This window comes from Mixophyes fleayi, chromosome 1 (genome assembly GCF_038048845.1).
Source record: "Mixophyes fleayi isolate aMixFle1 chromosome 1, aMixFle1.hap1, whole genome shotgun sequence".
Lineage (NCBI taxonomy): Eukaryota > Metazoa > Chordata > Amphibia > Anura > Limnodynastidae > Mixophyes > Mixophyes fleayi.
In genome coordinates this window covers 234,977,386-235,001,972 of record NC_134402.1, presented here as the reverse complement: position 1 = coordinate 235,001,972, position 24,587 = coordinate 234,977,386, and the positions used below count along the sequence as shown (strand labels likewise).

General features: G+C 40.7%; 1 long non-coding RNA gene across 1 annotated transcript; it reads right to left on the bottom strand.

Moving 5' to 3' along the window:
* Positions 1-321: 321 nt before the first annotated feature.
* LOC142107519 (uncharacterized) lies at positions 322-17,414 on the bottom strand. The gene is made up of 4 exons (XR_012679968.1): positions 17,260-17,414; positions 15,445-15,482; positions 2,255-2,364; positions 322-1,219 (listed from the first exon to the last, which is right to left on the bottom strand). It is a non-coding gene; the product is annotated as an uncharacterized LOC142107519 (long non-coding RNA).
* Between the last annotated feature and the right edge of the window lie 7,173 nt (positions 17,415-24,587).

The following is a 24,587-nucleotide window of genomic DNA, read 5'->3' as shown; positions in this document are numbered from 1 at the left end:
GGAGAATGACTCAGGTATGGAGGAACTACAATTAACATATTATTTCTTGGGGAGTCATGGTTATAAAATGGAATGAATCTCAAACTAGTTATATTGCTGCTCCCTTCTTGGAACAAGAGAAAAAAGAACAGGGTGTAATGTCTCTACTTTACACAGAACCCTCACTCTGTATTTCTCTGCCAGATATTTGAATAATTAAGATTACAACATTGAGACTTCACAGTACCACTATACACTATCTGTCTTTGGGGAATAACCATGGTGCGGCACCATTAGATCCATTGTTGTCTTCATTGGATCCACAAAACAGAGCATAGAAAGTAAGTACACATTCATGGTATTTTTTATTTCATCTACTTTTCATTTTTTTCCACTTGGATGGTGTAAAATGAGTGTCAGCCACCGATATGTTGTTACAAAGTTAGTGGTGCTACATTAAAACCACATCAAACTTTAATGCTTCAATACCAAATCAAATCTAGTGACGCAACAGCAAAACTGATCCCCCACTATGCTTTGCTTATCTAGTAAACTTTAAGCATTTCAATTGATAAAGGCAAAAGTCAAGAGATTTTGGTTTTCTAAGCAAAGCCTAAACTAAACACAATGAAATTAATTTGTTTTACTATTTCATATACAGCAAAATTAAAAGGACCACTTTTTAAACAAATTCAAGAGGGGGAATTCAATTGGCCACGTTATTTGTGAAAGTAACACAGCACACACACTATTACCAATAGTCCGGTAATCTTAATATGGATTTCTGTTTGCGCCTCTAAGAGCTGTGAGCAAAAATCAGCATTGAAATTACAATACTAACGGTAATAATACGCACTATTACCGTAGTAACTGTAATAGTGCGCAGGCTGCATTACTTTCACAAGCAATGCAGCCAATTGAATTCCCCCCACGTTGTCAATATAAAGCCTATCACCATGAGAAGCATATAGATCCTAAATTGTACCACTATTTATTTAGTATGCCAAAATATTTTTACCATATCTTAATATAGTACTTTACTCTAGATATATATACTTAATCCATTTTTGTTTTGAAGACGTTTTTATAGTCTGGATTGGACTTTTTTCACATGATTGAAATGCTAAACAAAGTGATCACTGTCACAAAAAAAAGATCAACTTCCGAAGCTCTCCAAGATTTAATATGGGCACATCAGCATTCTCCCTTCCACTTAATGTGAACTTTCAGTCCATTGTCTCTGTGGATAAAAACACATATGTTGCACAATGTTATCCATTAGGTGCCAGTATTTTATTGACTCTTCATGAACTACTAATCATCTCATAAATATTGACATGGTTACCAAGCAATGCCAAGATTGGAAACAGTATCGACTTGAAAGTAATGCACCATTACCTCCAAAACATTAAGTGCAAAATCTCCTGAATGGCAAAATGGGTTCTTAACAGCATTTCGCCTAGAAGTTTTTTATCCCTGTGCTTAGCTGTTTAACTGAATTAATCTGTGCTGCTTTTATCATTCCTATAATTTAATTGACTACAGCAGGCCAACCTGTGGCTCTCCAGGTGTTGTGAAACTACAAGTACCAGCATGCCCTGCCAGTTATCAGCTGGCTATTTACTGGCACAGCATGCTGGGACTTGTATTTTCCAAAACAAATAGAGAGCCACAGGTTGACCAGGCCTAGACTACAGATTATTCAAGTGTCACCCAGTTTGTGTCGTGCTTATCTACACATACCTGCCAACATTTCAGAATGCAAAGGCGGGACAAGTTAGGCCATGCCCAGAGCAATAACAAGAAATGTTAGCACCGGGGCCAAGAATGAATTGTGATGCTCCCCAATCCCTCAATTGTAATCAAATAAAGTGAATGCCAAAATACTGCACATTTTTGACGGAGATCTGACCCTTTCGGACTATTGGCTCTTGCAAAGCCAGTAAACTATCAAAATCAAACATGCATCGTAACTATAAAAGAGGGTGTAATATAAAAAAGAGAAAACAAATTAGAATATTCAAATTGATCTGTGAATGCTTAGTGAAGTGTGTAACACAAGTTGACTTGGACTAGAAAACCTCAGTCTGCGACTACAGGTGTGCCCAGGAGTTTTTGGCATTATTTGTTCCTGTTCTGGTAACAAGTAATTACCTGATGTTTCCAAATTATTATTTTTACCTTTTCCCCAATGAAGTCTACATTGTTCACTTTTTCTTAACACACATGACATTATTAAACACACAATAATAATGAACAAAAATGATGATATTACCTGTTTGTGGCGCATAGCACACACTCATTGGAATATGTTCTTCCATCTGTTCCACAAACTGGATTAAAATCTTTTGTACACCCTGGCAACTGATATAAGTAGCATTTTGGCTAGTGTAAAAAAAAAAATTAAAAGTAGAACGATTAAACAACTCAAGCTCATTATATACATTTTCCTTTAACAGAAATTACATGAAAGAAAGGCTTATGATTATTTTAATATTATTAAGAAAGGGCCAGCTACAACTGGTATGAGTAGAATGGATTTGGCTGCAAAATAGGGACACTAACCCTATATTTTTTATTTCACTTTTGTGTTTCTCTAATGTAAATATTAAGGGATTAAAATATAACATTATTTATGTTATAGCGTTATTGTCAATCTTGACGTGTGCTAAACCTTTCACAATACAATACCTAGGGGGCATGACCTACTGGCTATGGTATGTGTGATGTGATTGGGGGTGGATTATGACATTATTGTGGATGTAGACAGGTCCAAAAAAAATATGACAGAGAGCAGGTAGTAGACACAATACCGACTTTGTCCACATCCTGTCTAAGGGCACAGCACAAAACTAGTATATACATGCCTAGAATATACATTTCCCTGTTCTAGGTTCAATTAAACAAATTAAATGTTTGAGGTTACAGTGCCTTTAGGGCTTCTATGCACCATCCTAACTAAATAATATTTATAGCCTATTTGTATGACATACCGTATTTCCCCATGTATAAGACGCACCTTTTTCCCCAAAATTTTGGGTCTAAAAACTGGGTGCGTCTTATACAGGGGTAGTAGCACTTAGCCTGTCAGATGACTCCTCTGTCCGGTAAAGTCTTCTTTCTTCTGTCCGTCTGATCCTGATGCTGGAAAGCCGCTTAAGGTCCTCTTCGCGATGACCGGATGCCCTTTCAGGACCTTGTCAATGACCTTTCAGGACCTTGTCAAGGTCCTGAAAGGACCTTGCAAAGGTCCTTTCAGGACATCCGGTCATCGCGAAGAGGACCTTAAGCGGCTTTCCAGCATCAGGATCAGACGGACAGAAGAAAGAAGACTTTACTGGACAGAGGAAGCATCTGACAGGGTAAGGTAGAATTGACTATAGCGTTGTCTCTCCTCTGTATATGCTGCACAATTACTCTGTGAAAAAATTGAGGATAATGTTTATCCTCAATTTTTTCACATGATTTATATAGGTGCGTCTTATACAGTGGAGCGTCATATACATGGGGAAATACGGTAATTTATCTTGCAAATATTTGTCGCAATGTAATAGGTGGCAAACAGTGGTGGGGCAAGTTGTTCTGATTATCAAAGGCAAAATAGACCACATTTGTCTTAATCCCACACTTACACCAAGCAAGTGAGCCCTATTATTTCCACAGTGCTCAATGCTACACAATATAAGAACTCAGTGACATTGTCTTTATGCTGATGTCTTTCTGGCTAGTGTGCCACATACATAAAGGAGATGGATGTGCCCTAAGTAGCTACATTTAATCCTTTGGGATGACCTTAGTGCCAAACAAGTTAACAAAAAAGACAAAGAACAAAATGGGACCTTTAGAAAGGGGACACAATGAGAAAACAATAAAAAGCACACTTCAGCTTAAAATAGTATTGGAACACTAGATATAATACAGCCTTTCATCTTTTTTTCCGTTTACCTTCCTCCACCCCGTAAACATCACAAATAAATAGAGAAGTAACCAATATCAATTAAATCAATGTAAAAATGGGATACATATTCACAATATGTAAGCATTGCGTATTTATTAGCACTCCACATAAAAGCAGGGACAACAGGCTGCATAATTTTACAACTGTAAACCAAAAATAATAATGGAATTTAAAACAGTTTCAACTTTGTAAAACAACCAGATTTAACATTTTAATTAGGGCAAACAGTCTGCCAAGCAACGATCTGTTTTGACCAATAGAAATAAATGTCTTTTAAATGCAAGAAAGGCCTCTATGCAAGGCATGTAGAATGGAGCCAAAAGTAATTGCTGTACTAGTTACTATTACATCTAATTTGCACTGGATTAATGCTGAGTCTTAGTTCACTCTTTATGGCATATACTGGTATAAACTAAATACAAAAAAAAACAAAAACTAAATTGCAAAGTTAAAAGTAAAAAACAAAAACACAAGACACACCATAGCTCAAAGATTGGGGATCACTTTCTGGGGTTACGCTAACTAAATCAGGAATTTAAAGCGGCAATGTTCGGTTAAGTGTTTAACCACTTGCCGCCTTAAATTTAGCTTGACACACGTCGCGATGATGTCAGGTAGCAGAGGCGGTCAGTTCTCAAATCGGAAAGCCCTCCTTTCATTATGCTGCTGTCTTCGGTGATCTCCAGCATCATCTTCAAGGTAAGTCTAATAATTTTCAAGTCGATTTTCTATTCTTTCAGGTTTTTTTTTGGAGGCATGACAGGTGTCGGAATTACCAGCATAGTTTTATCGTACCCCACCCGTCTGCCGTACAGTAGTCACACACAAATTCCCAACCAACAGCTACAATTATTATTCCGCTATCTTATTAATCAAGTGTTCCCCACATCTCTTATTTTTTCCTATAATTGTATGTTTGTGTCATGATCCCCTGAATGTACACAGCTGAGAAATATGTCAGTATGTAACAAATAAAGGATAATAATATTATTAATAAAAATAACAATAACAAATGACACAACACGAGAATAAAGTTTATGGTTGTAACAAATTAGCATTTTTCCCATCACATTTGTGTTTTTTATTCTGAGTTGTGCAATTTAAATACAATATAAATACACTGAAAGTCACTTATGAATGTGTATAAGTGTGCTCCACCAGCATATCTCGTTATGTAACATCATGGACCTATTTATATTGATAGTGCATCAGGATAGTGCCTCCTGTGGGAGTTGCATAACTAAGTTTTCATCTGCTGATATGAAGTGCAGTGCGGATCAGGATGTTTTTAGTAAAATGTGGGACAGACAAATTCATGCTCCTTATATTGAGCTGGATTCATTAAGGAAAGTTAAGCAAAAGTAAGTAAGTAAGGCAAAACCATGTTGCATTGGAGGGGAAGGTAAATTTAAAATGTGATGGCAGATTTTTAGTTGGGGTAGGGCATGTCCTATATCAACTTTAAATTTCAGTGTACACATAAGCTATCACATATTTGTGTGCTACATGAAAAAACAGCCAGTATTTTCCTTATGTACAAAATAATAAACCAATATGCACCCCTTGCATTGTAACATTGTTTTGTCCAGAAAACGTACTCATTTTTTCCTGAACTTTCCTTAATGAATCAGGCCCATTGTCCCCACATGCAAAAATAAAAATTTTTTTTTTTTGCAATACTAGAAATTCATATAAGATTCAAGGGTGGCAAAGGTGCATTAAAGAGGTGCTGCCTGTTTTGCAGGTGGCCACAGTCAGGGTCTGACTGGCCCACTGGGGGGCCGGGGTATCCCCCGGCAGGCCCCGACACTAATCGCTCCCCTCTTCATTGGTGGGGGGAGCGGGTAAAAAAAATTGAAAAAAAAAAATACTCACGTGACCGCAGCGCCGGCGCCCCTCCTCTCTGCTCCGTTCACACTGAATGTCGGGCATGATGTCGTCACACCCGACGTTCAGTGAGGAGCGGCGCAGAGAGGAGACGGCAAGAAGACAGAAGACAGAAGAGAAGGAGAGAAGAAAGAAGCCTATAGAAAAAGTAAGTGAAGGAATGAAAGCAAGGGGGAGAGCAGCATGGCAGAGAGTGAAGGGGGAGAATAGACAGCATGGCAGAGTGTGAAGGGGGAGCATAGACAGCATGGCAGAGAGTGAAGGGGGAGAATAGACAGCATGGCAGAGAGTGAAGGTGGGAATACAGACACCATGGCAGAGAGTGAAGTGGGAGCACAGACAGCATGGCAGAGAGTGAAGGGGGAGCACAGACAGCATGGCAGAGAGTGAAGGGGGAGCACAGACAGCATGGCAGAGAGTGAAGGGGGAGCACAAACAGCATGGCAGAGAGTGAAGGGTGGAGCACAGACAGCATGGCAGAGAGTGAAGGGGGAGCACAGACAGCATGGCAGAGAGTGAAGGGGGAGAAAAGGCAACATGGCAGAGAGTGAAAGGGGAGAATAGACAGCATGGCAGAGAGTGAAGGGGGAGCACAAACAGCATGGCAGAGAGTGAAGGGTGGAGCACAGACAGCATGGCAGAGAGTGAAGGGGGAGCACAGACAGCATGGCAGAGAGTGAAGGGGGAGAAAAGGCAACATGGCAGAGAGTGAAAGGGGAGAATAGACAGCATGGCAGAGAGTGAAGGGGGAGCACAAACAGCATGGCAGAGAGTGAAGGGTGGAGCACAGACAGCATGGCAGAGAGTGAAGGGGGAGCACAGACAGCATGGCAGAGAGTGAAGGGGGAGCACAGACAGCATGGCAGAGAGTGAAAGGGGAGAATAGACAGCATGGCAGAGAGTGAAGGGGGAGCACAAACAGCATGGCAGAGAGTGAAGGGTGGAGCACAGACAGCATGGCAGAGAGTGAAGGGGGAGCACAGACAGCATGGCAGAGAGTGAAGGGGGAGCACAGACAGCATGGCAGAGAGTGAAAGGGGAGAATAGACAGCATGGCAGAGAGTGAAGGGGGAGCACAAACAGCATGGCAGAGTGTGAAAGGGGGAGCACAGACAGCATGGCAGAGAGTGAAGGGGGAGCATAGACAGCATGGCAGAGAGTGAAGGGGGAGCATAGACAGCATGGCAGAGAGTGAAGGGGGAGCATAGACAGCATGGCAGAGAGTGAAGGGGGAGCATAGACAGCATGGCAGAGAGTGAAGGGGGAGAATAGACAGCATGGCAGAGAGTGAAGGGGGAGCACAGACAGCATGGCAGAGAGTGAAGGGGGAGCACAGACAGCATGGCAGAGAGTGAAGGTGGGAATACAGACACCATGGCAGAGAGTGAAGTGGGAGCACAGACAGCATGGCAGAGAGTGAAGGGGGAGCACAGACAGCATGGCAGAGAGTGAAGGGGGAGCATAGACAGCATGGCAGAGAGTGAAGGGGGAGCATAGACAGCATGGCAGAGAGTGAAGGGGGAGCATAGACAGCATGGCAGAGAGTGAAGGGGGAGCACAAACAGCATGGCAGAGAGTGAAGGGGGAGCACAGACAGCATGGCAGAGAGTGAAGGTGGGAATACAGACACCATGGCAGAGAGTGAAGTGGGAGCACAGACAGCATGGCAGAGAGTGAAGGGGGAGCACAGACAGCATGGCAGAGAGTAAAGGGGGAGCACAGACAGCATGGCAGAGAGTGAAAGGGGAGAATAGACAGCATGGCAGAGAGTGAAGGGGGAGCACAAACAGCATGGCAGAGAGTGAAGGGTGGAGCACAGACAGCATGGCAGAGAGTGAAGGGGGAGCACAGACAGCATGGCAGAGAGTGAAGGGGGAGAAAAGGCAACATGGCAGAGAGTGAAAGGGGAGAATAGACAGCATGGCAGAGAGTGAAGGGGGAGCACAAACAGCATGGCAGAGAGTGAAGGGTGGAGCACAGACAGCATGGCAGAGAGTGAAGGGGGAGCACAGACAGCATGGCAGAGAGTGAAGGGGGAGCACAGACAGCATGGCAGAGAGTGAAAGGGGAGAATGGACAGCATGGCAGAGAGTGAAGGGGGAGCACAAACAGCATGGCAGAGAGTGAAGGGTGGAGCACAGACAGCATGGCAGAGAGTGAAGGGGGAGCACAGACAGCATGGCAGAGAGTAAAGGGGGAGCACAGACAGCATGGCAGAGAGTGAAAGGGGAGAATAGACAGCATGGCAGAGAGTGAAGGGGGAGCACAAACAGCAAGGCAGAGAGTGAAGGGTGGAGCACAGACAGCATGGCAGAGAGTGAAGGGGGAGCACAGACAGCATGGCAGAGAGTGAAGGGGGAGAAAAGGCAACATGGCAGAGAGTGAAAGGGGAGAATAGACAGCATGACAGAGAGTGAAGGGGGAGCACAAACAGCATGGCAGAGAGTGAAGGGTGGAGCACAGACAGCATGACAGAGAGTGAAGGGGGAGCACAAACAGCATGGCAGAGAGTGAAGGGTGGAGCACAGACAGCATGGCAGAGAGTGAAGGGGGAGCACAAACAGCAAGGCAGAGAGTGAAGGGTGGAGCACAGACAGCATGGCAGAGAGTGAAGGGGGAGAAAAGGCAACATGGCAGAGAGTGAAAGGGGAGAATAGACAGCATGACAGAGAGTGAAGGGGGAGCACAAACAGCATGGCAGAGAGTGAAGGGTGGAGCACAGACAGCATGGCAGAGAGTGAAGGGGGAGAAAAGGCAACATGGCAGAGAGTGAAAGGGGAGAATAGACAGCATGGCAGAGAGTGAAGGGGGAGCACAGACAGCATGGCAGAGAGTGAAGGGGGAGCACAGACAGCATGGCAGAGAGTGAAAGGGGAGAATAGACAGCATGGCAGAGAGTGAAGGAGGAGCACAAACAGCATGGCAGAGAGTGAAGGGTGGAGCACAGACAGCATGGCAGAGAGTGAAGGGGGAGAAAAGGCAACATGGCAGAGCATGAAAAGGGGCAAAGGCAGCATGGTAGAGAGTGAAGGGGAGCCAAAGCAGCATGGCAGAGTGTGAAGAGGGGCGAAAGCAGAATGGCAGAGTGTGAAGGGGGCCAAAGCAGCATTGCAGACTGTGAAGGGGGGCCAAAGCAGTATGGCAGAGTGTGAAGGGGGCCAAAGCAGCATTGCAGACTGTGAAGGGGGCCAAAGCAGCATGGCAGAGGGTGAAGGTGGGCCAAAGCAGCATGGCAGACTGTGAAGGGGGGCCAAAGCAGTATGGCAGAGTGTGACGGGGGATCACAGCAGCATGGCAGAATGTGAAGGGGGGCCAAAACAGCATGGCAAAGGGTGATGAAGGGGGGCCAGGAGAAGGGGGGGAGCAAAAGCTGCATGGCAGAGGGTGAAGGTGGGCCAAAGCAGCATGGCAGACTGTGAAGGGGGGCCAAAGCAGTATGGCAGAGTGTGACGGGGGATCACAGCAGCATGGCAGAATGTGAAGGGGGGCCAAAACAGCATGGCAAAGGGTGATGAAGGGGGGCCAGGAGAAGGGGGGAGCAAAAGCAGCATGGAGGGTGCAGTGTGATCATAAGGAGGCACAGCATGGAAGGGCACAGTAATGTGTGTGTGTTGGCACAGTGGGCTTCTGGCAATGTAATGTGGGTGTAGTAGTTGGTGGCTAACTAATGGGTGCTATTTTGTTTGTGGGGTGATGGTGGGGAAATTTAATCTTATAGTGGAGACTATTAATTTAAGATGGGGTGGTTTGGGGGCTATTAATTGAATGTGGGGCTGAGTTTGAGAAGCATGAGGTCTATTTATTAAATGTGATTATGAATTATTTAATGGCAGTGACGGTTGCGGGAAATAGGTATATTTATTATACGTAAATGCTATTAATTTATTGCTAGGGCTGTCTGGAGGGAGGGAAATTTATTAAATTGGAATATTATTACTTTAATGTTGGGGCTGGAGGAAGGCCTAAGTATTAATTGTGGGTCCTTTTGATTGAACGCCGGGGCTGGTTGGAATTTTCCAAATGTACCAGGATGCAGACAAGCCGTAACTAAAGAAACCAGCAGCCACAGGTGGTGAAAGTGATATAGTAAATATATGTAATATGTAATATTAGTGTGTATGGTCTTTATTCTTGTAAAAAAAAGTACAGGCAGACCTGTCCAGTCAATCTTGTTTATAGTAATCTAAATTTAGAAGTGACGGTATGGTAAATGTAACTGAATGGATGCCTAGCTCACAAAGATTTAGGGGTTTTGATTTTAAATTAATTTTTTAATCTGATCAGACTCTACCTCAGGTTTCAAATCTTTTTATGTACTCTGACAACCACTTCCTTTCCCTTCCCATTGCTAGAGCTTTCCGTACTCCTACTGGTACACCCACAATACTACCCTAATCTAATCTCTAAACCATTTCTTGCATCATCTCTACCCTTTTTCTACTAAATTGTGAAGAGTAGGGCTCTCCCAGCCTTTTGTTTTTATGTCTGCATTTATTTTGTTTACATTGTATGTCCTTGATTTATGTATGCTCTATTTTTCCTGCTGTCCAGCACTGTGCCTTACAAATAAATAATAATAATAATAATAATAATAATAATAATAATAATAAATAATAATGTTTGTTATTAACATGGACTTGGTTTAACATGTCAAATTTGGCAAACTTCTTTATATTCCATTATGTGCAAATAATGAGATATTAAATAAACAGTGATATAATAGCACAGAGCAAGAACCTGAAATAATAAAAATAAATATATTATGTGCTGTTTGGAGACAAGTTAAAGCAGAAAACTATATGCAATGTACGTTAAATTAAAAGCTCTGCATTACCACCTAGTGGGCAAACTGTTGAAATGTGTCAGATATTTAGTAGACTAAATAATTTAGGAGACTCGGATTATGTTGTCGTAGACAACATAACTTCAATTATCTAGTTTTTGTTTCACATCAAATGCTTGTTTCACATTACCATTTTTGCATGTTGGTGTGTGCTTTATTCTCACATAGTTGCCTTATTTGCTGAACATTTAATATACATATGACATTTCTTCTCTGCTAAATGTATAATCCGAAGGTGACCACACACACAGTGATAGCAACATGATGGACCTCAACATGATCTCAGTGCCCAACAATAATAACACAAATTGTTTGGAACATTATCTGGCACATTGCAAAAAGCTGCAGCAAATTACTATTGGCTTGTGTGTGTAGTAATCTTTTGACCCAACTTCAGACAAAGGTAATCAAACAACTTGCCACCGACGCCGGACATTCACAATTTATTGAAATGAATCCTGTAAATCTGGCACGTGGACCAAGCAGCAAGATCAGCCGATATGAAGCCATCATTAGAGCTTTGAAATCTTGTACTATACTTTGTTTATAACACTACCAGAAAATATCTACATGGCCGAAAACCAAAGGGGCATAAGCTAAACCCTGAAAAACAGCCCCATACCATTATCCCTCCTCCACCAACCTTCACAGTTGGCATAACGCAGTCAGGCAGGTAACGTTCTCCCGGCATCCGCCACACCCAGACTCGCTCATCTGACTGCCAAACAGAGAAACGTGATTCGTCACTTCACCGAACAGAACACGTTTTCACAGTACAGTGTGGGTGTGCTTTACACCACCCCATCTCACGCTTGGCATTGGTCTTGGTGATGTGAGGCTTTCATGCAGCTGCTAGGCCATGGAAACCCATTCCATTAAGCTGCCAGTTTTTGTGCTAACATTAATGCCAGTGGAAGTTCGTAACTCTTCAACTAAGGAATCAGCAGAGCGTTGGTGACTTTTACGCACCATAAGCCTTAGCAGCCTTTGACCCCGCTCTGTGGTTTTACATGGTCTTCCGCTTTGTGGCTATGTTGCATAGCTCGGTGCTTGATTTTATACACCTCTGGAAACTATTGAAACACCTTTGGTGTGGCCAAATACTTTTGTCCGTATAGTGTTTATGTCGCATACCAGAAAATCAAACAAACATCCATGATCTTTGGATCATACAAGGAACTTTGTCGGGTTATACCTATCAACAACAACCAACAACAACCACCACTGTGCAGATGAGTTTCAATATAATCTGGAATCTATTAAACCTTTTTAGGGGAAGAAAAGGGCTTCCATTGAGAAGCAGAAACAGAGTGAAGAAAAGTCTCAGGTTTTGCAAACTAAAGCCCAATGAAAGGATTAGGTATAGAGTTTATACTACTTTGATGTCTATCAAAATGGCCATTGCAAGCAAGTGCTTCTGGTGCCCACTACAACTGCACGTTCAATATTATTTAATCTTTTGTCTAGCCCATTTTTGTTACAAGATAGAAAGTTGGATTGTGATGCCATCACCAGAAGAATGCCGCCACTGCTAGGGTTACAAATTGGATGTTATGTACACTTGCAACCTAATAGATGTGAATGCAGCTGGTGCTTTCAGTACAAATGTCTGCAGAGGTCAGAGAAAGAGCAAATATAGTGTGGGAATAAGGTGCACCCTGTCTAAGCTAAGGAAATCAGAATCCAGCATTGAGACAAGCAGAGAACACAATACTAAAGTAGTGAAAGGACTTTTTATATTCTAATGTAAGAGTTTTTCTCAATTTTTGTGCACTTTCTCTGAAACATATGACCTTTACAGTAACGTACAAAGAATATACTTAAGAATGAAAATGTAGTGTTAACATGCCATCCCCTATAAAACCAAAATTATGCCTTGATGAATTAAAAAAAATATAACAGATTGTAAATTAGAAAGAAAAATAATCAAAATTTATCCACCCAAAGCTGCAATGACAATGGATTTCTTTCTAAAAGTGCATATATCAATAATAATAACAATAATTAAAAAAAAAACTATAATATCATCATCAACAACATTCATTTATATTCTGCAGTGCTTTAGAATTGGGAACAAAACACGGTAATAAAACAATACTGGGTAATAGAGACAGACAGAGGGGTAATAATGCCCTGCTCACAAGCTTACAGTCTATTGGACAATGGAAGTTTGGCACATGAGATTAAATGCTATATATTGCATATTGGTACAGCCAGATTGCACTTGTAAAAGTGCTTAGTGGGGTATATGATCCAGTCACACAGCAATGCTTGTCAGTTGTCAGAGGGCAGTTGTCTTGTGTGAATTTTGTAAAGGTTGGTAGTAGGGTACCCTAGGGCGGTTAAGAGGGTGGTTGAGGAATTTTATAAGCTTGCCTGAAGAGGTGGGTTGTGTGAAGGAACGAATTCCTCAAAGTGGGTGCAGATCAAAAAAAGCCCTGTAATCGGAAATAAGAGCAGGTAATGAGTGTGGATGAGAGATGCAGATCTTGTGCAGAATGGCGGTATCGAATTGGAAAGATATTTTGAGACAATTGAAGAGATGTATGTTGGTGCAGTTTTTTGATGGACTTGTATGTTAGAAGGGCAAATCACCAACGATTTGAAAGGGAAATCAATATAGTCGATGCATGCAAATAGATTGTAGAGGTGAGAGTCCGATTCGGGGAAGGCCAGTAAGGATGGTATTGCAATAAGAAGAGTGCATGAATTTAAGTTTTTGCTGTGTCTTGTGTGAAATGTTCGTATTCTGGAAATATGTTTAGGTGTATATAACAGATTTTAAATATAGATAGGATGTGGGCAACAAAGGATAGTTCTGAGTCAAGGATCTCACTTAGTAAGTGAGCTTTTGGGGTAGGATTCATTGTCATGTTGTCAACAGAAGTAGAAATGTCAGGTTGGTAACTTCTGTTGGCTGGTGAGAATATTAATAGCTCTGTTTTTGAAAGATTGGGTTTGAGTTGGTGAGAGGACATCCAAGATGAAATTGTAGAAAGATAGTCAGTAACACGGGCCAACACAAATGGTGAGAGGTCTGGAGAGGATACATTTTATAATCATCTACATAGACGAGGATATAGGAATGAGCCTTGTTCTACTTCAACTTATAAAGGAATCAGAGAGGAGGTGGATCCAGAGAAACTAACACTGAAAGAGTAATTAGGTACTTAGGATGAGAACCAGAATAGGACAGTGTACTGAAGACCTAGGGATTGTAGCGCTAATATTAGAAGAGAGTGGTCAACAGTATCAAATGCAGCAGAGAGATCCAGAAGAATTAGAGGCGAGTAATGGCCTTTACATTCAGCAGTGATCAAATCATTGACAACCTTTGTTAGTGCAGTCTCTGTGAAGTGTTGGGAACAAAAGTTTGACTGAAGAGGGTTCAATAGAATTTGTGAGGAAAGAAAGCATGTGTAACAGTGTAGCCAATTATCTTGGGAAGTTTGCAGAGACATGGAAGCTGAAAGGTGGGATAGTAATTTGAGAACGAGTTTGAGTTGAGAGATTGGGAGTATTTTTATTTAGCAGTGTGCAGAGCATTTCAATAGGAGTGATAGATAGCAGTATATGAGAAGAAATCATTATCAATATCGGCACTTCACCCCACTGCTTGTTTAATTAACCCCCTTGGTAATCGTCATTATCACAGTATGGAGCTATTTACATAGGCCTGTATTTTGGGCTGCAGAATAATGCCTACCACCCATATTACATATCTCCCTGAATAATAAAAGGGGACACAGCCACGTCTTTTCTGAGAGAGGGGGGGTGTAGCTGCATCATGTTAGGGACATGTCACAGGTGCGGCTGGGAGAGGGATGGCCGGGGGGCACACAGGCGGCCGCATCATATGACAGGGGGTGCGGCCGCGTCATCGACGTCTGACCCCGTTGCCCCCCTGCCCCCCGGGCCAGCCCGCCCCTGCATGTACATGTCACAATGGAAACCCCTGGGGGCCTGTCTTGCATTTCTGTAGCACTAAGCCTCATCCAGCAAAATAGCTTTGAATTTCTGTGAGTTCCAGAACACCATGGACGGCAGGGACATACCTCCCAACTTCCCATGACTCAGGACAAACAAATGATATAACTCAGTCAGTAATAGAGACAAGCTCTAAACAAAGTTAATTCTACTGAAACTGAAATGCTGATGAAAAGGTCTATTTTGAAACTTCCCCTCAGCAGTGAACAAACAATGTCTGTATGTGTGTGAAATATACATTGGAATCAGGTAAAAGTAGTCTAGTTGGACATCAGACATGAATCCATAATGTGAAAATCTTACTAGATTGGAATTGATATTATGCTCTAAGAGTGCCATCAATAGTGATAGTTATAACTGGCAAACTTTTTTTTTTTGAAAGTCATAATTTCTTAAATAAATGGGTATCCTTAGATATAGGTATATGTTGATGTTTTGCTAAATTGGAAAATATTAACTTTTGGTGACAAGACCATTTAAAGGAGAACCTCCAATAAAATACAATATTTTCCGAAATTCCCTAACCCTTAGTAGAACTGTAAAGATCACATGCCGTGCTGTCTAATTCATAGACAACTATACCATGCCTATAGTTTACCCTTTTTTTCTGGCTGTCAACATGTCTGGTGATCTCCTGAACTGTTTGGATCCAAGACATGTGAAGCTTGTGGTTCTAATAGTAGGAGGGAATAACGTACTATTTGGAAGATCTAGAAAATGCTATGTGGGGTTAGTTTGATTATATTTTGTATATCCTTTAATTGAAAATTAGTAGCAAAATAACACTTACCACACTCACACCTTCAGTTTCCTGAGCTGGCCATAATACTGAAAAATAAAAGCAACTTACAACAAATCTCAAACTTTTAAATATAGGTTATGATTAAAAGTAATTTTAAGCATTGATTTGTAGTTTTGCCTCACATTGAGTTTTCGGAACTATATGATTTAGAACTATATGATTAGCAGATATGTAAATTTCATTGAAGTGCTAGCTGAAATGTAAAGTATACCTGTAGGAATAACAGGATAGGGGGTTAAATAGAGTTCATCATATAGATAATGTAATCCTACATATTATTAGCAACATACTACTAGTTGCGTTATATAAAGGGCATTGTAAAGCTCACTTTGAAAACAATGGGATAATTTATAAAAACAATGGTGGGGGGCTGTGTCCCTAGACCTGTGAAAAACACAAGCTACGTTCAAATATAGTTATAATTTAAAATGTGCCTTTGTTTTTTTGACCACATGTCAAGTGCCACTTTTCGATTCCCCAAATAGGTAAGGGTTTTGACTACTTGTTTATTGACAAAATGGGTCACCAAGACCTATAACCACTATACTGTACATTGGAAAAGTCAAACTATTTGCACTGTTGATATCTCAGATATAAGTAGAACCCTCCAAACAATAAGAGCTATGAATACATTTGTCACAATATCCCCCTTTTTTTGTTTGACCAGAGGGTTCATTATTCTTTCTTGACATATCACACAAGGTGGGGTTGGGAAGAACAATTCTGCCAGACTTAGCGTAGAGGATATAATTACTCCTATCGCCATAGAAAGAGCCAATACAGTTTGTTATATTAAACATGGCCTGAATAACATTTAAATGGCTGATACAAGATATACATTTATGAATATTACAAAACAACATTTTATTTTGGATTGATTGGATGGTTTTTTAGTTTCTATTTAAAATTAATTTTGTATCAATGCAATGCTTAATAACTGGTATTCATCTACTGTAGTATGTAGTGTGCTGCTGTATAAAGAGCATTAAACCTTAAGATAGGAGTCCTGGTCACCAGTTTCTAAACTTATTTGATGTTAAACGAGAATAACTGGAAATCAAGTTATACCAGGAAAAAAAAGTCAGTTTAAGTTTTAAATACACAATATATGTACTTGCACTTGATGGAGCTATGTTTACTATTATATAAACAAGATCAACCACCTGTCCAACTGTGTGTGAGGCATGGCTGCTACTGCCATATGTTACCCATTTATCAACTACAGGGGGTAAAAGTATTCCAGCAGGTTTGAAAAGTAGAGATGTTGCCTATAGCTACCAATCAGATTCATTTATAGTACATTCTACAAAATGATAACTAGAGTCTGATTGGCTGCTATAGGCAACATCTCCACTTTTTATACCAGCCAGAAACGCTCAGCTTGATACATTTACCCCCAGGTGTTTACTTTAGAAATGTTATTGTGACATATTATTACTGGTCACAATCCTTTTTCCTCTTCAGTGATATTGGATATTTAACAAGTAAAAAGCAGAAATAACATAATAATCCAATCCATAATGAAAATCACTAATAGCAAAAATATGAAGGCTAAAGAATAAAATAAAAGTATTTCAGAAAAAAAAATGCAGTTTAGATTAACAGAATAATTGGAAATAGAACAGTTATATTTCTATTGAATTTTTTTTCTTCTATAATTACTTAAAAAATCTACATCAAACTATCTTTATGCCATAGACTTAGTAATAGCAACAATTTATACAATTAAAAACCTTTCATATCTAATATGCAACCCCCATGAGAGCTCTCCACCCTGTTATCTTCCCTTGGTGAGGTCAATACCTGCTGCTACTATGTAAAGAAGCATGACTGATGGGAGATGCAGCTTCATTTCTTTCCTAGCGGACTGCAGTCTTTGGTGCTCAGAACCTGTGTGCTGGTGACAGCCCTGTGTTCCAGAACAGCTCTCTCCAGTATCTGCCTGCCAGCCTCATTGGTCCAGATCTCTTATGTCACAATAGAACACTGTTAGCAGTGTGTTCTCATAATGGATACTACTAGCAGTGTGTGTTCTCACTGTGGAAAGATCAAATATTTAACCAAAATTGTTCATTATTATAAGGATATATGTTTAACCTGTATGGTAAAATAAGTTTATATTAAATAGAGGGTATGTGTGTGACACTTAAGGATGCTTTATAGTAAATTAATGCAAAGGCAAATGTATGTTAAGACTGCTAAAAATGTATAGTGTTGGACCATATAACTTTGCCAGGCCATTAGAAAAAGAAAATATATTTGTTGTTCTCATAAACAGGATAAGTAACATACTACAATGGCTTTGGTTGTTATAATAATTCTATGGGTAGATTCATTTAAAAATAAAAAAATAACTTTAATTTACTACCAAAAGAAAATCCAATCTGCCCTGAAAAAAACAGCATTAAATTTGTTTGGGTAGGTTAAGAAATAACAAAAACAATTAATAATTATAAAGTATTTAAGAACTATTGAAAACTTCCACGGTTAGTAAGGCACCAACCACTTATTAATATTCAGAGTTCAAACATAACTACTGGAGAGGACTTGGGAACACTGGGACAATGTATTATCAGGGCCATTAGTTCCATGATTATGTGTTAAAAGAGCACTGCACCCAACATATAAAACCATGTGATAAGCATATTTTAATATGTTAAAGATACATATAATGTCTTACTTGTGGCTGCCTCCATCAGTCTCCAAGCTGATCCCCTGTATAATACTAATGTTTACCTTATTTAAATATGCAGAGCTGTAGTCAATGTCCCACCACTAACATAGGTGCAATTTGCATACAGCAGGGAGAAACATCAGCTACAGAGTTGCCTGATTGTATAAGGTGAGCAACAGTAGTATGCAGAACTTTCTCTTGGTAGTCTTTTTAAATATTCTTTAATTTATTAGGGTTATAAAATCTAAATTAGACAAAAGAGTATTAAAAAACAAAACACACTTTCCATGAATATATTCATCATCATTATTATAGTCTTTATTTTCGAGCAATTAGTGCACCCTAAAAAAATGTTTTAAAAAGTGTTCTCTTATTACTCCCATTTATGCTGATGCCTAATATCTGTCATGTGTGGATTTTATTGCCTATTGTTTTCTTAATTTCTATTTGTTTTCTTACTTTTATCTATTTTTATTAGAATGTCCACAACTGGGTCAGGATAGATCTTGGAGGACACACAATTATACCGTAATTTCATTTTTACATCAACAATTTGTATATATCCTTACTCGAGTTAATATTCTAGCCCAAGGTAGAGCTGAAATAACGGTTGAGTGTTTTTCGTTGTTGTTTGTTAAAAAGCTAATCAGTAGCTCTCTCTCCTGCAGGTGGGCCCTGGCTATCCTGAGTTTTGCAAAAGGGGGACTAGTTTGCTTGATATTGCAAATCGTATGAACTATTCAAATGCACTCATTGAAAATCTAGCTTTGGCAGCATCCATTGGAAGTCAAAATTCAGTTGTAGTGATTTAACTATGAGTACTGGCAAAGATATATTAGTTGTGATCTGTGTCTGTGATGCCTGACAAAATCAGACCAACGCCTGATAAAATTTCAGTATAGGTAAGGGAGCAAAGACAAGATATACACAGCAGATGTTTTATGGCGAGTTACCGCTACCTCCTAGCCTGTAATGTCACAGTTGGCACGAATTATAGCAACAAACATTTATTGTGTAAAAATAATCAGAGAGGCCACTCCTGTCTTGTTGCCTGTCTAATGATAAAGGCTGAAGATGTGAAATTGCAGTATTTAACCTGGGCTCTCGGCTTATTGTACAATGCAATCAACATGTAATAAAATTAGTCCACCAAAGCAAGTTATAGAAAAGGTAAGGCCATGTGATTGTGTCAAATGCCTAATTTGGGTCTAGGAAGAATAACATTGCTTCTTTTTTTTCTCTGTTAGGCTAGGTGAATTAGGTGTACAGTTCTCCTAATGTTATTGCTACTTGGTGCTTTGGAATGAATAGCCGAGTGAAATTTGTTATCTCATGAAAAGAACTTTTCGATGTCTATTTTTGTCACTTTCCTAAAACATTACCAAGGAGGAGTATTTGCAGTAAGTAGAAAGTCATCTTTGAGTGCATCTCAACCTCTAGAAGAATGACCTGAATGCCAAGTAAAGATTGGCTCAAACACTAGTTAAAAACATATTTTAAGAGAAGAATAGGTCTCTGTATCAAGGCTATGATCAGTCCATGGTACCAAATGGATGATGGATTGAAATACCATTGGAAAGAACCAGTGTATGGTTAATTAACAAAAATGAGTTGTGTGCATTAGAGATGTAATCCTGAGTTGTCATGTTCTGCTCCTGCTAATGATTAAACTTACCATATTCAAGAATGAGTTGCCTTCTGGCCTTATCCGATCTGAGGCTTTTCACCGTGCCGTCCAGTCTGAGTGGTGTGCCCAGACCGGGCTTTCCGTCAGGTGTGCCCAGCTTACTGTCCCAGTCGGAGACTCCTGCTCTGCTATTCCAGTCGGGGACTGCTGCTTTCCTGGGGACTCTCCAGAGACTGCTGCCCAAGTTGGGGACTCTTGAGAATCTGCTATTGAGCCAGAGCGCCCAGAGTCTGGTATTGAGCCAGAATGCCCAGAGTCTGCTATTGAGCCAGAACGCCCAGAAGATTCTTCTGAAACATCATATCCTCCTTCAGTCTTTTTTGACGGTGACCTAAAGCAATTTATTTCCATACTTCAATTTTGTATCAAACAGTTTCAAGAATGTCCGGATTACTTTATTGACCAAGTGGGTTCAATTATCATGTGTTTTAGAGGGGAGCCACAAACTTGGGCCTTTTCATTACTAAATTCACATGATCCCATTATCCATCTACAGTCAAATCTCCTAGTTATAGTTTTTCTGTTTCCATTCCGGCCTCTGTTTCAGCCCCTACACTTATTCATCTATCATCTATGCACGTTGTTTCCATTGGTCAACCTATATCTTCAAAAAATAAAAAAGAACAATAAGGAAAAACCCCTTCCCAGACTGCATCAATCACCATAAACCTTGGTTACCAGCTTCATGGGCGTATCACCATCCTATCATAAAACAAAAAGTCCCTTTCCGACTCTAGATTGGGACTCAGACTCTGATACTGAATTTGATGTTTCTAGAGACTTAGTGGATGAACTTGACAATTCTTCTTGTGCTTTCGAAGAACTGGGCGTTGTCTACAATCCATCAGAGAAGGGTTCAATTGTGTCTCCAAAAAAGTCTCAGAGGAAGAAAAAGCCTAAAAGGAACTTTTTATGGAGCATTTGGAATCCACTCCTGTAAGGCGGGGATAATGTTATGATCTGCCTCTGGAATTATTTTGGACTCTGTTGTTATATCTGTGGAACACTAGAGATGCTGCTGTTCTGTTTTTTTCCCACTACCAAGGGTTAACTAGCACAGCTAGTTAATCACCCACACCTGAGGGTCTCATATATATACCTGCCTCTTCCAACCTTCCTTGCTGGTCATGTTTATACCTTTGATTACTGCCCTGCTTCTCTGTTTCTGTGGATATCCATGCTTAGCCAGTTCCTGCTTCTTTGTACATCATTAATCAATCACCTGTATCTGTTCCTGGAGGTAACTTGACATTTGCATTACTCCTGCTATTCTGCTATACTGGAAAATCTGTTTATACTCTGACCCGGTCTGTGTTCACTGACTCACCTGGATTGTTGTTTTCTCTGCAATAAATTGTTTAATGTTTTCATGATATGCCTGGCTCTCTAGCTATAATTGCAAGACCTAGTTTGTGGAACAGTTTTGTAACATCCTAAATTTCAGTGTAAAATTAAAGTTATCAAGTATTTGTGTGCAATATGAAAAAACAGTCAGTATTTACTGATGTGCTGTCACGAGCCGCGATGGCCACGGGCACCGTCGCAACTCGCTCTCTCCTCTGCCCAGTGTCCCGGCCATCGCCATGACGACCAGGACGTCACTTCTGGTCTGTCCCCGCCGTTACCAAGGCAACGATCAGGACGCTCTTTCACAGAAGCGCCGCGTTCCGGCATCCAGGGCAGCCGGGCACGTGCGCAAAAAGAGAGAGCTAATTATACCTGCTGTGCCCCAATCATATCATTGGTCACTACCAGTATATTAGGCAGGAAGGAGCAAGCATTCCTTGCCGGTTATAGTCCCTGCTTGCTAGCATACTTCTCCTGCTTTTGTAGTTTTTGCTGTCTTCCGTATTATCGTTGCTGGATATTGACGCTGCTGATTTGCCTGTGACCCCAACCCATTGCTCGGATACTGACGCTGCTTGTTTGCCTGTGACTCTGACCCCTGGCTTGAACACTGACCCTGCTGTTTTGCTTGTGACCCTTAAACCTTTGCCTGGATACTGGATTCCTCCTCTTTGTAAATACCTGCGTTACGATCTCAGGTTATCAGCTCCTACTACTAGAGTACAAGACCTGAGGGCATCCGGGTACCTGTGAGTGTGTCTAGCTCTACGGGAAAGGCGGCTGCTATAGGCGAAGACCTCTGAAGCGGTTCTGGGAGTTGATACTTGGGGTGTGAGCCCTAACATGTGCAAAATAATAAATTAATTTGCACCACTTGTATTGTAACATGGTCTGTCCAGGAGCATACTTACTCCTTTTTTTTTTGCTTTGCTCTCCTTAATGACTCAGGCTCAGCATCTTTACATCACAAAAGTAAAATTCTAGAAGGGTGTGAAGGTCTAAGTCAGCATGGAATACATACTCTGCCATCTCCCTGTCAGAATGCAATAATTGGCTAACACCTTCAAGGCAGGGAGGTGGTTTAAGCTGTGTTGATTTTGCAGGGAATCAGTTTTTCATTTCTAATCCATAAGCATTTTTTTGTGGTGGGGGGGGGGGGGGTATAGGGGTTTTCCTTTGAAAAATTGCCCTGAAATATACTATCCTAGTTCTCTTGATGGATATCAGATATGTCTACCTTCAAATCAAGTTCTTTATAGGAACAGGAATATGTGTAAAGTTTTCAGGATTGCTTGAAATTTTTAAACATAATTTTACGTTAAGGAGTTCAGGAAAGCCAAATTTCCCAGAGACCAACATATTGCAAACCAGTATTTATGCATATAAGCAGCATATCTCAAGGGCAAATACTGTCTTCCTGCTGAAATGCAAACAAGTCTCAAAAACACAATAGCCTGGTAATTTTATTATGTACAAAGTAATAGCACACAAAGTTTCAGAGTTACTGTAAATAAACACAATACTACTGAAGGGAAAGTAGAAAACCACAAAAAACTGGAGGTCACATTGAAGTGTACACATTAAAGTCTAGGTACACACTGAAGAATTTTCCGACCAATGTGTTCTCTACAAAGATTGTACCTACGACAGTAGGCTGAATCGGTCCGTTGTTTTACCCATGCAGACTATACATGTTTTAAATGATTTTTGCAAAACCAAGCAACTGAGCACAGATATTTGTCAGGCATAACATTGTCTTAAGTCATTGCATTTCTGTACACACTGAAATGATATTTAGCCTCCCTGCAGCTAAATGCCAAATACATTTAAATACAAGGCTGAACATAACCAGCAAAAATTTCCACAAACTCAGATTCAGGAGGAGGAAATACACCATTGCCATTCATTCTATAACACATCATTGTGTATAGTGTACGTTCACTCGATACTGCACATTAACGTTTTTTTTTAGTATTATGGACACTGTTGAACAGCAAGCTTGTGGTCTTTTGCTACTCGCTATAACAATAAGACTGCAAGTACAGACCCAGAGGGAAAGAAAGAGAAAAAAAATCGATTTTGTTGGACCAAAGAATGGTTCCAGAGGAGAGACTAATTTTTTCATATGATGACTTCAGGAAATTCCTGAGGACGAATGATCCCAAATTCCAGGAACTGTTTCAGCTTGTCACACCTCTCATCCAGAAGAAGGACACCCACTTAAGGAGACCCATATCTGCAAAGCAGAGGCTGGTTGCTACCCTGAGTTTTTTGGCCACAGGAAGGACACTGATCTGAAATACAGCACAGCAATCTCACCGCAAGCTCTGAGTTTGATCCTACCTGAGACCTGTGACGCTATAGTTCTGGTCAGTATATGAAGGTTGGTAAATGAAATATTCTGTATTTGTAAAAAATATTATTTTATTAAAATAGAAAGTATACAGATTATATAAAAAAATGTGCCATGCAATTAAAACAATTAAAGGGTTTACAGCTCGTCATAGTGCAAAATTTCACTACTTTCCATTGGGGATGGACTCCCTGTTTACTGTTGCATACTTGTGCCCATAAGTGTGGAAGTCATGTAGGGTTGCGGAGTAACTGATTGTGCTCTCGTGATGGGATGTTGCATGTGGAGTGGCTGAAACATATATGATGGTGCCTGTCTGAAATGTCCTTGTTCCTGTGTGTGTGTGGGTGAATGGTGATAAAACAGTGTCTGGCGTCAGATCCTTCCAGGCTGCCCTATAAATAACATCATACACCAACCGTTCCATCTCTATTCACATTGCTCTGCTAGCACTACTCATTTTGCTTAAAAGCATTTCACCAAGCAGATCAAAATCGTCTTGTCAAGGTTTCTGCGACATCAAATGGTTGACACTCTTTTCCATCTTTTCTGTTAGGGCATCACTATGCTCAGGGGCGGGCTGGGCCAGGGGGCAGAAGGACATATACCCCCTGGGCCACACAAAAAAATTCTTTTTTGGACTGGAGGACTGACCGGTCCAACTCTCTATTTCTTGGTAGATGGCCCCTCCTCCGGGACCAGCCACCTTCCATATTGGCCGCGGATCCTAATGATCCGTCCCTCCTCAGTTATGTGTGGCCTATCAGTGAGAGCCCAGCTGTCACATGGGACGTGAACCACATGACAGGTGCCGTCCCATGTGTGAAGTGCTGCAGACCGCATGCGCACAGTGAACAAGGTAAGTGTGGGGGGGTGTTAATATATATATATATATATATATATATATATATATATATATATATATATATATAGTGTGTGTATGTAGTATGTTAATTCTGTGTGTGCGGTATGTTAACATAGTGTGTGTGTGTGTGTGTGTGTGTGTGTGTGTGTGTGTGTGTGTGTGTGGTGTGTTAAAATAGTGTGTGTGGGGACCAATGTATTAATAT